We start from the raw sequence: 10,727 nt of genomic DNA on the forward strand, positions 1-10,727 counted from the left end.
ATAAATTATTCAGCTAGAAAATTAGACACCAAAATAAAAGAAAATCAGAAAATTATTTATTTGGGGCCTGGTGGCAGTGGACTCTAAGCTTTGGTTTAATAAAACATGAACTCACCCTTGATATTGTAGGGGAAGAAAGAGTTTTTCTTGACTCCCTTATGAACCCTGGCTGGGTGTGAAAGTTAAGCAGACAAAGACAGGTTAACAAGAGAAAAGTATGCAAATTTATTTAATATAAGTTTTAAAAAAATAAGTTTTATGTGACACAGGAGCCTCCTTAAAGAAATGAAGAGTCAAAAAAATGGTTACACCTGAGTGTTTTCATGCCAGGTTAGATGAAGAGTGGACAGTCATGGAGAAAAGGATAGAATAAATTAGGTATAAACTAAACGTAATAAGTGGGAGGAATTCAGTAAGGCTTGTTTATTTGGATCCTTTTCCCTCAATCTGAGAGACAAGGCTGCTCCTTTCTTCCACGTACAGCGAGGGCACTTCTCACGTGAGAGTCTTGCAAACTACTTCAGGGGGAAAGGGCAGGTGAAGGTCAGAGAGACTTTACTGCTTCTGACCTTTTCTCAAACTTCTTCAGCTTAAAATATTCAATATATCAAGGTGCCATATTTTGAGGTAACATGTTCTGAACCCTGTCAGTAACGAACTTGCAATTTATTTTCAAATAAAAAATGCAAAATTTAACTGAAATGATAAAGGTCTTTCCTGAACAGCATATGAAATTTCCTTATTTAATAATAGCTCTTTCCAGATGCTCTTGATATTCAACACAATATACTTTCTGGAAACAATAATGACTGAAACACAAAGAGTCTTTTGTGCTAAAGACCAATTATTACAGTCCTGCCATAAGAGGTTTGAGATCAAGTAGGCTGGGACTGAATCTTTTCCCTACGTGACAAAGTCTGGGAAAAACTCAAAGAAACAAGATTTCCTAGTTTTATGAACCAAATTTGATTACCTTCTAGCAGTGCTGATGAAAACCAGTGAAAAGAGATGTCAGCTTGACTTTCATTATGAAATAAACACACCCTTTACATGGAAAACAAGATTCTGCAAAATAGTTAATAAACATTCAAAAATACAAATTTTGAAAAGCATTTTCATTGCCATGTGATTCATCAGTTTTTACTCCCAGAGACTCTGGCATCATGCCAGGAGATAATCATCTCCCAGAATTAAAGGAAAAGTAATGAATGTCAGGAAAACAGGAATGCGTGGAGATAAATAATGGGCAACCCATTCATCATTTCAAATATCCTTCATAATGTCCTCATGTTCTGACTTTGGGATCCTTCAAGAATTTTCAAAATTAGAATATCAAAGTGATGCTTCACTTTCTGTCATCTGAGATATGGGATGTGAATTGTTCAGAAGGAGTGAAACACTAAACATTTCATGTTAGTCAATAACTCCAGGCTTTCCCTCCCAAGATATTTTTCCAGAGAGTCTAGTAAGCAGCAAAGTTGGCTGATTCGGGTTTTGATTCCTCTCCCTTCTTCAGCTCACCCCTGACAGCTTCTAGAGATCAGGAAATGCACACGGGCGGTCTGCAGTCAAGAGCTGTCTGTAATTTCCTCATCCTTTTCTGCCTCTTGAGAGAATACTTGAAGGAACACTTCATATTGCATATTAAGACATCAGATATTGCAATTTCCTCTGGAAAAAAAATGAATGTCGGTGCACATTATAGTCAATCTCCTTTAAGAGTTACTTCCAAGGTAAAGAAAAAATATGACCTGGGGACAGAGGAGAAACAGAGCCAGGTAACACCATGCCTAAAAGTCAAAAAGGGATTGGGCTCATAAATAATGGAAAACAAAATAATAGTGGTAGGTTGGCATTAAATTCTAAAATGCTTGAGATACTGAAAGAATTTCCTTCTGTGCATAAATATGAAGAACCTCTAAAATAAACAACCATAGAAATAAAAAGCTAACAGAAATTTATTTTTAATGCTGTAAATAAAACAGGAATGGGAGCCTTTAGAAAATAAGGACATAGGAGCTTTCCCTTCTGTTTTACCATGTAGGGAGTTGAGAATGAAAAGCCTCCACTGGGGATGAAGGCAGGATGAGCTACCAGCTTCCAAGGCTCTGTCCCTTCCTGGCAGTGGGGACCGTGGAGAGGGAGAAGAGCCACCTCCAGTAGCCACCAAACTACTGTTTGATCCCAAATAGCCAACACCAGCTCCAGGCAGTTCTCAGGCCAGCATAAATGCCAACAGACAGCATCCTGTGCTCACATGGAAGCCTGGGCCTGTGGGACCAAATGGTGTAGTAGTGAGTGGACTAGGAGCCCCTCCAAAAGATACATTCACCCATGACCTGTGAATGTGAACTTATTGGGAGAAAGGGTCTTCGCAGATGTAACAAAATGAAGGATCTTGAGATGCAGTTATCCTGGGCTACCCAAGTAGGCCCTACATCCAATGACAAATGTCCTCACAGGAGACAGAAGAGGAGAGGGCAAAGGAGAGGACCACGTGAAAGTGGAGTCTCCGGCTGGAGTCACAGCCACAGCCATCTTTGTAAAGATTGCATGTAAGTTCCTAGAAGTTCAGGCCTAAGTTTATATTTGGTAGGATTGTCCAGTCAGCTTCACAAATTAAGACCAACTAGCATAGATGCTATGATTTTCAGAGGAGGAGAAGTATCTTTTTTCTTTACCCGTCTATGTTCTTGACTGGGACCCCTGTAACAAAAGATTAACAAGAGAAAAAAACATACAAATGTATTTAATATAAATTTTACATGACACAGAAAACTTCAAAAGGAAATAAAGACCCAAAGAAACAGCTCAAGCTGAGTATTTTTAATATTATGTTTCATGATAAGTGAAGAGTATTTCTCACATGAGGGTTTTGTGACTTGCTTCAGGCAAAGGTCACAAAACACTTCCTGCACAAGCCATTTCTCAAATTCCTTCAGCTTGAAATATCCACTATGCCAAGGTGCCATATTTTGTGGATAGCATGTCTCGAATGCCATCAGAGTCTTCAGATGCTTGGTTTCTAGTCCAGGATTTTCTACTTGATTAGTAAACTCAAGCTAAGTGTAATCTCCTGGAGGACAAGTTTCTGCCCCTGAAAGGTGTTCAAGGACCACTGTCAATGTGGACTCTGATTTTGATCATTTGTTCTGCCTCTATCAGCTCTACTAATGTGGGCCTCTCAAATTATATACAGAGTAGAAGATATCCAATTTTCTGAAGGTCCATAAATTAAAGACCTACTGGCTAACTAAATGTTCTATCTCAAATGTCCCTTGCCCTGTTACAAAGATTAGATATCTCTGGCCTGTGTGGTATGACCGGCAAGAGTAGTTTGGTACAAACTCCTGGATCATGGCTGACCTCTGTATCACTTTCTGGAGAAGTTGGTCCAGACTAAAGTAACCTTTTCCTTAGGTTTTAGTCCACAAAGAAGAGTCAGTTTTGGCCTATAGCCTCAGGATTCTTTATTATAACCTGGCTCCTTTAAGCAAAAAAGGATTTATTGGGGGGAAAAATTAGGTAACTCAGAAGCTCAATAAGAAAGCTGGAGAAGTAGGCTTGTAAAACAGGGAAACCCCAAGATAAAGACATTGTCAGAAAGCAGCTACTGCTGTCATTGCTTCTCTGGCCCCTTGACTCAGCCGCCACTGGACACTGTCACCAGTTACAGACAATGCTGCTCACCACCAACACAACTCTTGAGAACCAAATCTTATGCTCCCTCCATCTACATACCACATACTTAGATTTAAAGTTTGATTTGCAGGGGGCAAGCGAGGCCTATCTGATGGGCCTCTTTGAAGACATCAACCAGTGTGCTGTTCGTGCCAAACCTGTAACAATTAAGCCAAAAGACATCCAGCTAGCACGCCACATCAGTGGCAAACATGCTTAAGAATCCATTGTGATGGAAAAGATTGCATTCTTTTAAAAAAATTTCTTTTCTTCCTGTTATTGGTAGTTCTCAACATTAGATATATTTTCTCCATGGAATCAAAAGGTACTTGAATATATGATTGCAAGTGGAAAAACAGGGGACAGAAATCAGCTATTGGCAGTTTTTCCATTTTCATATGTGTGCATTTTTAATATAAATGCAGGAACATAAAGCATTCATGTAAGTCAAAATGTTTCAGTGGACACATTTCAGCAGTTCAACTTTATAATAATTATAAATAAACCTGTTAAGTTTTCTGAACAATGCCAGCATTTGGATTTTTTTAAGACAAGAAAATTTCTTGTTGATGGCAACTAAATGGTGTTTGTAGCATTTTTATCATACGATAGATTCCATCCACGCACTATACTTTTCTGAGTTGTCCTACGTGCAAGTACATGTTTTTAATGTTGTCTGTCTTCTGTGCTGTTCCTGTAAGTTTGCTATTAAAATACATTAAACTCTACAACATGAATTTAAGATATTAACGTGTGAATGTACACTTAGCCAAATCATGTGCAAGGAAAGAATGGAGCTCTCCAAACTCATGGATTCTCCAATGGTTCCTGTCACCCACCAGTACTCACACAGTGAGGGAGTTCCCCACACCCGAATTTCGACAGCCAAAAATCATAACAAATGAGCTAATCTTTATGGGTTCTATAGAGACTCTGGTCATTTCTGTCTTCTGGAACTTTAAATAGCACTTATATTGAGGTGCAGGTTGGAAGAAATAGATTAGATAAATACTTCCATTGAGTTATAAAGCCATATGATCTGGTTCTCCTTTTAGCTTATGCTTAACATCACTGTAAAAAGAGTACATCACACCACTAGGCCTTCCCACTTCCATAAACAGAGCTGAGCAGTCTCTTAGGGCTTCACCATCACAAACTAAAGTCCTAAACAATACTTTCTTACTTTTCGCACGACGCAGACACAGGTAGACAATGTTAACATTTCTAAGACATATTTAGGTAAATAGATGGCAATCATTGGGTTGTAGGCATTCAATCTGGGATGTTCCCTGATACTCCAGTGGTGTGAGGCCACCTTAACAACTGTGCATATCTACATTTTAGTTCGCCTTACTTCATCCTAGGCCCTCTAAAACCTCTCCTTGGACTGGCCTGGCTAGTAAAGACCTGGGCACCAGAACCACACTTCTGTGTTTTTTTCTTTTTCTATTTTATTTTTAATTTTTTATTTAAATTTGGTTAATTAGCATATACTTTTTAATTTCATTTAAATTCAGTTAATTAGCACATAATGTATTATTGGTTTCAGAGGTAGAAGTGATTCATCAGTCTTATATAACACCCAGTGCTCATTACATCACATGCCCTCCTTAATGCCCATCACCCAGTCACCCCATCCCCCTACCTACCTCTCCTCCAGAGACCCTGAGCTGGTTTCCTATGATTATTTGAATTCAATTAATCAGCATATAGTGTATTAATAGTTTCAGAGATAGAGTTTAGTGATTCATCAGTTGCATGTAACACCCAGTGCTCATTACATCAAGTGCCCTTAATGCCCATCCCCAAGGTACCCCATCCCCTCCAGTGACCCTCAGTTTGTTTCCCATGATTAAGAGTCTCTTATGATTTGTCTCCCTCTCTGATTTCATTTTGTTTTATTTTTTCCTCTCTTCCCCAATGATCCTCTGTTTTATTTCTTAAATTCCACATGAATGAGATCATATAATAACTGTCTTTCTCTACTTGACTTATTTCACTTAGCATAACATTCTCTAGTTCCATCCATGTCATTGCAAATGGCAAGATTTCTTTTTTTTTTTTTTTTTTTGATGGCTGAGTAGTAATCCATGGAACCACACTATTTTTACTGAACTGATCTTTCAGGCTATGCACATTAGTATTTCTTGAAGGTTATTAATAAGAGACAGTTCATAATGATTCATTACTGTATAGCTGTCCAGATGGCTGTTGTTCATTAAACCACACATATCGTCTCAATTACAGGCCAAAGGAGAACTTTCTGATCTCAGTGTCAAGAAAAGCTGTGTGCTCTGGAGCACCTATTTTTTTTTTTTTTTTTGTTTATGTCACAGACAGGATACTCTAAATCTTGTAATTGTTTAAATTTCTCTGGTAACCTGGCTCTGGGTGGGTTAGAATAAAATTTGAAGCCTCTGTCTAACATGTTTATAGGACTCCAAGGCATGTATTTTTCTGTACTAACCTCACAGGGCTCCACCTCATTTTCCTATCCTTAGGCAACCTGACAAATTTTCATTTATTTCAGCCTGCTGTATTATATATATTCTGTAATTCACTTTAGATCATTTTAGAAACAGAATGGAAATGGAAGGAGGGAAAGAAGGAAGAAAAGGAAAAAAGGAAGGAAGGAAGACAAGTAGACTGCCTTAAAATTCTTGACTGATTATATGTTCAGCTAGGTCACACCTAGAAGGTAAGTTCTCCAACGTGCAAACTATAACTTACTTATATATACACTCAAACTTACGGCTCTCAATTTGTAAGTTATTTTAGATAAAAATCTTATCACAACAATATGACTAAATGTTACTAAATTGATACTTGAAAATGGTTAAAATGTTAAATGTTATGTTTATTTTACCACAATAAAATATCTTTAAAGCCATCTGTTAGGATTAGAAAAAAAGACTCTCTAGTTCTACTAAATCTGAAGCTTCTTAAAGGAAATAACTGTCTTATTTATCTTTGTGATAAATTGTAGGTCCCATCAGGGTCTACAATAATAAAATGCATACATCTGGTTTGATATGTTTCTTGAATTGTGTTTCTTGAAGATATAAGTAGACTTTACATGTAGGCAGTTGCTTATGAGTGTGATTTGGGATTCCTGAAGGTTCTGGTAAGTATCCCTCCATCATTTGTGCTAACTGAACTTCCTACCATTCCTTTGAGTTATGCCCATAGTAAAAGGCAAATATCTTATCCAAAAAGAGAGGAATATTTTTTGAATGCATAATTTTTAAAGCTATCTTCCTAAGAATGTGGCTCTGGGGAAGGGAGCTGCAAAACAGGTAAATTTGGGTTGAGGATAAAGTTAAGAAGAGAAATGAAGACAGACAAAAAGGGTACATTCTAGAAGATAGCAAGCCTACAAGGTCTGGTGGGAGGGAGAATCCATATACCTTAGGGGAAAGCCATGAGCTTGTAAAGATTTTCTTTACATGTTTTAAAGCAATTACACTTAACTTGGGGCTCAAGCTCACAACCCCGAGATCCAGAGTCACACACTGCACCCACTGAGCCATCCAGGGGCTCCAAGCCATAAGCTTCTAGAAGCATAGTAAAAGTTTTCACAGTGTGACCTTGGGAGAAAGGGACATTCCAAAAAATGGGAGAGGAATGTTCTGAAATTCTGGAAAGTTTGTATCATGAATATAAAGACAAAGCTACTTTCTGCCCAGAGTAGCCTAGAATCACACAGATCATAGGATTCAGAGCCAGAAGAAATCTTAAATATCACTTAATCCCATACTCCTCTCCTAGAACTACGAAAGTAGAGATACACAGAGGAGTAGTTGGTGGCCTAACCAGGAGAAAACTCAAATCCCAAGTTGGTACCATTGCCACTGTACCCCATAACTTGCTTATCTTGAGTAGAAAATTTTTATTTCCTGACTTGTGCCTGATTATTTGATTCTAGCAGCTGGAACACCAATGATTTCTCAGAGCAATGGAGTGCTTAATGCACAGGAGGTTGTAAAAACCCATGATGATGGGTAGAATTCAAATTGCAAATTGCAGAAGGTGAAAATCCCACATTGACTCGGGAATAATATGTGTTAATCTTTCCCTGATGAAGGAGGATGATTTGTTTACATCTTAGAAAATACTTGGCAGCCCTTACTGCCATTTTGCCAAGAAAAATCTCCTTCCAACATTATTTCCACTTGGGCATTCATCATTCCAACCCCACAGCCTAAAAATATAAAGGCATCACGGGAGGGAGGAGTGGGAGAGGGGGCAAGCGTATGCCTTGCTGCGTATGCTACCATCTTATTAGCAACTCTGTCTCCCAGCATCCCAAACTGGTTTAAGCCACTTCACCAAATAGTCCCCTTGCCCAGCTTTGGTACTCATCTTACCTTTTATTGATCCTCTTCTGATCATTTTCCTCTTTCCTGCCTCCTGAAAGTGTTTTATGCATCTCTCTAACCATCTGGTTCATTTTCACTAGGCAGAGTTGCCTCTCCCTTCTTCCTCTCTTTCGATTTCCCTCTTTGGGAAACACATTAAACAGTCACCGGTGAATCACATACACTCACTGTGTACATAGTTCTAGAATCAGAAATCCAAACTCAAGGTTATTCAGAAATACTGCCGCACTGGGGAATACTTCCAACCTAAACTCCTCTAAAGATCTGAAGTTGCAGATAATAAATTCACATGGAAATTACGACTGCTGTAAAATCTTTAGCTATAGATGTGGGTATAGCACTTACTATATTCCATAAAAACATTTGCGCTGCTTTCAGTTATTAACTCACTTAATAATCATAACAATACGACAAGGCAGATACTATTATTATCCCCATTTCCCAGAAGAGGAAACCATTGCATAGAGATGTTGTATAACTTGCCAATGAACTTGGCCAGTAATTGGTGGAGCTGGTTATTCAGCTAGACACTTCAGCTCCAAAGTCTGTTCCATTAGCCCTTACCCTATGCCATTACCACACCTACACAAGTAGGGGGAACATGATGCTTTTCCTTGCTCAACTACACCAGCTCTAATCACATTTTAAACATTAGATTCCATTGCCTTGAGGATTTAGAAATAGATATTTGTTGGCAAATGAAGGGCACCTGGGTGGCTCAGTGGTTGAGCATCTGCCTTTGGCTCAGGTCATGGATCCTGGGGTCCTGGGATGGGGTCCACATCGGGCTTCCTGCGGGAAGTCTGCTTCTCCCTCTGCCTATGTCCCTACCTCTCTGTGTCTCTCATGAATAAATAATAAAAATAAATAAAATAAAATAAAATAAAATAAAATAAAATAAAATAAAATAAAATAAAATAAAAAGAAAGAAATTAGTTGGCAAATGAGCATTCTCTGTATAGGTTAAATGACCAGTACCAGCCCATCCCTAGGTGGGAGAGTGGTGCTTCATCCTTCTCTCCAAGGCCCCAGCACTCACTCTCTTAGCACTCACTCTCTTTTCCTTTCTCATGAGACAACTTATGGCCATCTCCAACACCAGTCCCCTGAGACTCTGGGTTTGAGAGAAGAGTGTAAAAAAAAAAAAAGTTAACAATTATTGAATGCTTCTTACATGGTAGGCACTAGCCTAATTATATATTATCTCATTAAATTCTCAAAATCATCCTATGAGGCAGGCATTTTTTATCCCCACTGGATAGATAGGAAAGCAGAGAAGACTATGTGACTTCTGAAGACCTTACTGCCTACTGGAGCTAAAGGCTGGCTCCAGTGTCTGGACTTCTATCCACTAGCCATTGCAACAGGGCTGCTGCAGGGAATCATATTGCCCCTCCCCACACCAGATCTGTCACACAGTCCCTGCCACTGTGTCCCAGGGCTGGAGAATAATGCAGGAACTCCTCCCCCAGAGTCATTCCATGAGTCCCTCTAATTGTCTGCTGCAGGTCATCTAATGCAGTGTGAGGGGAGCTTGGAAACGGCTATGGATACTGTATTGAAAATGCAGTTCCTCCCTCCTTTGTGTCATTCACGCCACTCAGCATGTCTTGAGGCCCTAGGAGTCTATGATGAAAAGATTCAGGAAGTAGCTTCCTTACAGGTCATCCAAAATCCAACCCTCACTTTAGAAGCTAAGTGATGTTGTTGCCTCCCTCTCTCTGTGTCTCTTTCTCTCTCTCTTCTTTTTCCGTTTTGTGACTATATTTTTCTTTCCTTAATAAATCCAAATGCCTTAAACATATTTTCACCTTTAGGGGGATGTTAGCTGCAGTAAGTCCAAAAAAAAAAGGACTATCTCACTCTGTCACTACTTAAGGAATAAAATTTACAAATAAATTTTATGGAGGTAATCTCAATTGAATATTACACAGCCAATCCAATTAACCTAACATAGAATTAGCAGGGGACATGGTTCTTCTCTGAGCTGAAGAGAAAGATTAGAAAGCGCTACAAGGGAGATTAGCTAGATTTACAGCCTCTGACAGCTCGCTAGCATATCTTGATGTGCCTCGCCAAGAAAATGAGAGTATTGGGCTGGTTTTACATTTGTTGATATTATTTTACTCTTAGGCAAACTATCTAAATTGTACTCATTCCTTGATAGAGAAGGAGTGGGAGCAATATGATTGCCACTGAAACTTCCTTCACTGAAATTGAATTGATAACAGTAGGAAAATCTTCTTGGCCTGAATCTATCTATTATCACCCTATTACCTTCTGTCAATTGAGGATGTTAGGACACACCGTGGTGCCAAATCCTTCATGTTAAAGTTAACTCTTAGAAGGCAAGCAAAGCACAAGGCTAGAGATATTTCACTTACACTGTTCTAGTGCTTCCTACTTCTGCATATTGTGGTGAGATTTTCGACCACAGGAACTTAGGATTTTAATAATGTGACAAAGAAAGAGAAACACCAAATGAATGGCCAGTTTGAATTCAAAAGTGAGTTGAGGATGTTATGCTATATGTTGGCAAATTGAACTCCAATAAAAAAAAAATTTTTTTAAAGTGAGTTGATAAGAATGTCTGTGCTAAAGTTCAGTTTGAGGCCAATGTAGAGAGAAATAATTGCATTAAATATCCTGTCTGGTGGGAAGTCGTTG

General features: G+C 38.7%; 1 long non-coding RNA gene across 2 annotated transcripts; it reads right to left on the reverse strand.

Annotated features, from left to right (window-relative positions):
- Positions 1 to 201: 201 nt before the first annotated feature.
- On the reverse strand, positions 202 to 8,456 carry LOC112644476 (uncharacterized). Of its 2 annotated transcripts, none has more exons than XR_004808534.2 (2): positions 8,049 to 8,456; positions 202 to 1,751 (listed from the first exon to the last, which is right to left on the reverse strand). It is a non-coding gene; the product is annotated as an uncharacterized LOC112644476 (long non-coding RNA). The 2 variants fall into 2 exon arrangements; XR_004808533.2 differs by lacking the exon at positions 202 to 1,751 and adding an exon at positions 1,941 to 2,706.
- Between the last annotated feature and the right edge of the window lie 2,271 nt (positions 8,457 to 10,727).

The sequence above is a fragment of the Canis lupus genome, chromosome 1 (assembly GCF_003254725.2).
Source record: "Canis lupus dingo isolate Sandy chromosome 1, ASM325472v2, whole genome shotgun sequence".
Classification (NCBI taxonomy): domain Eukaryota; kingdom Metazoa; phylum Chordata; class Mammalia; order Carnivora; family Canidae; genus Canis; species Canis lupus.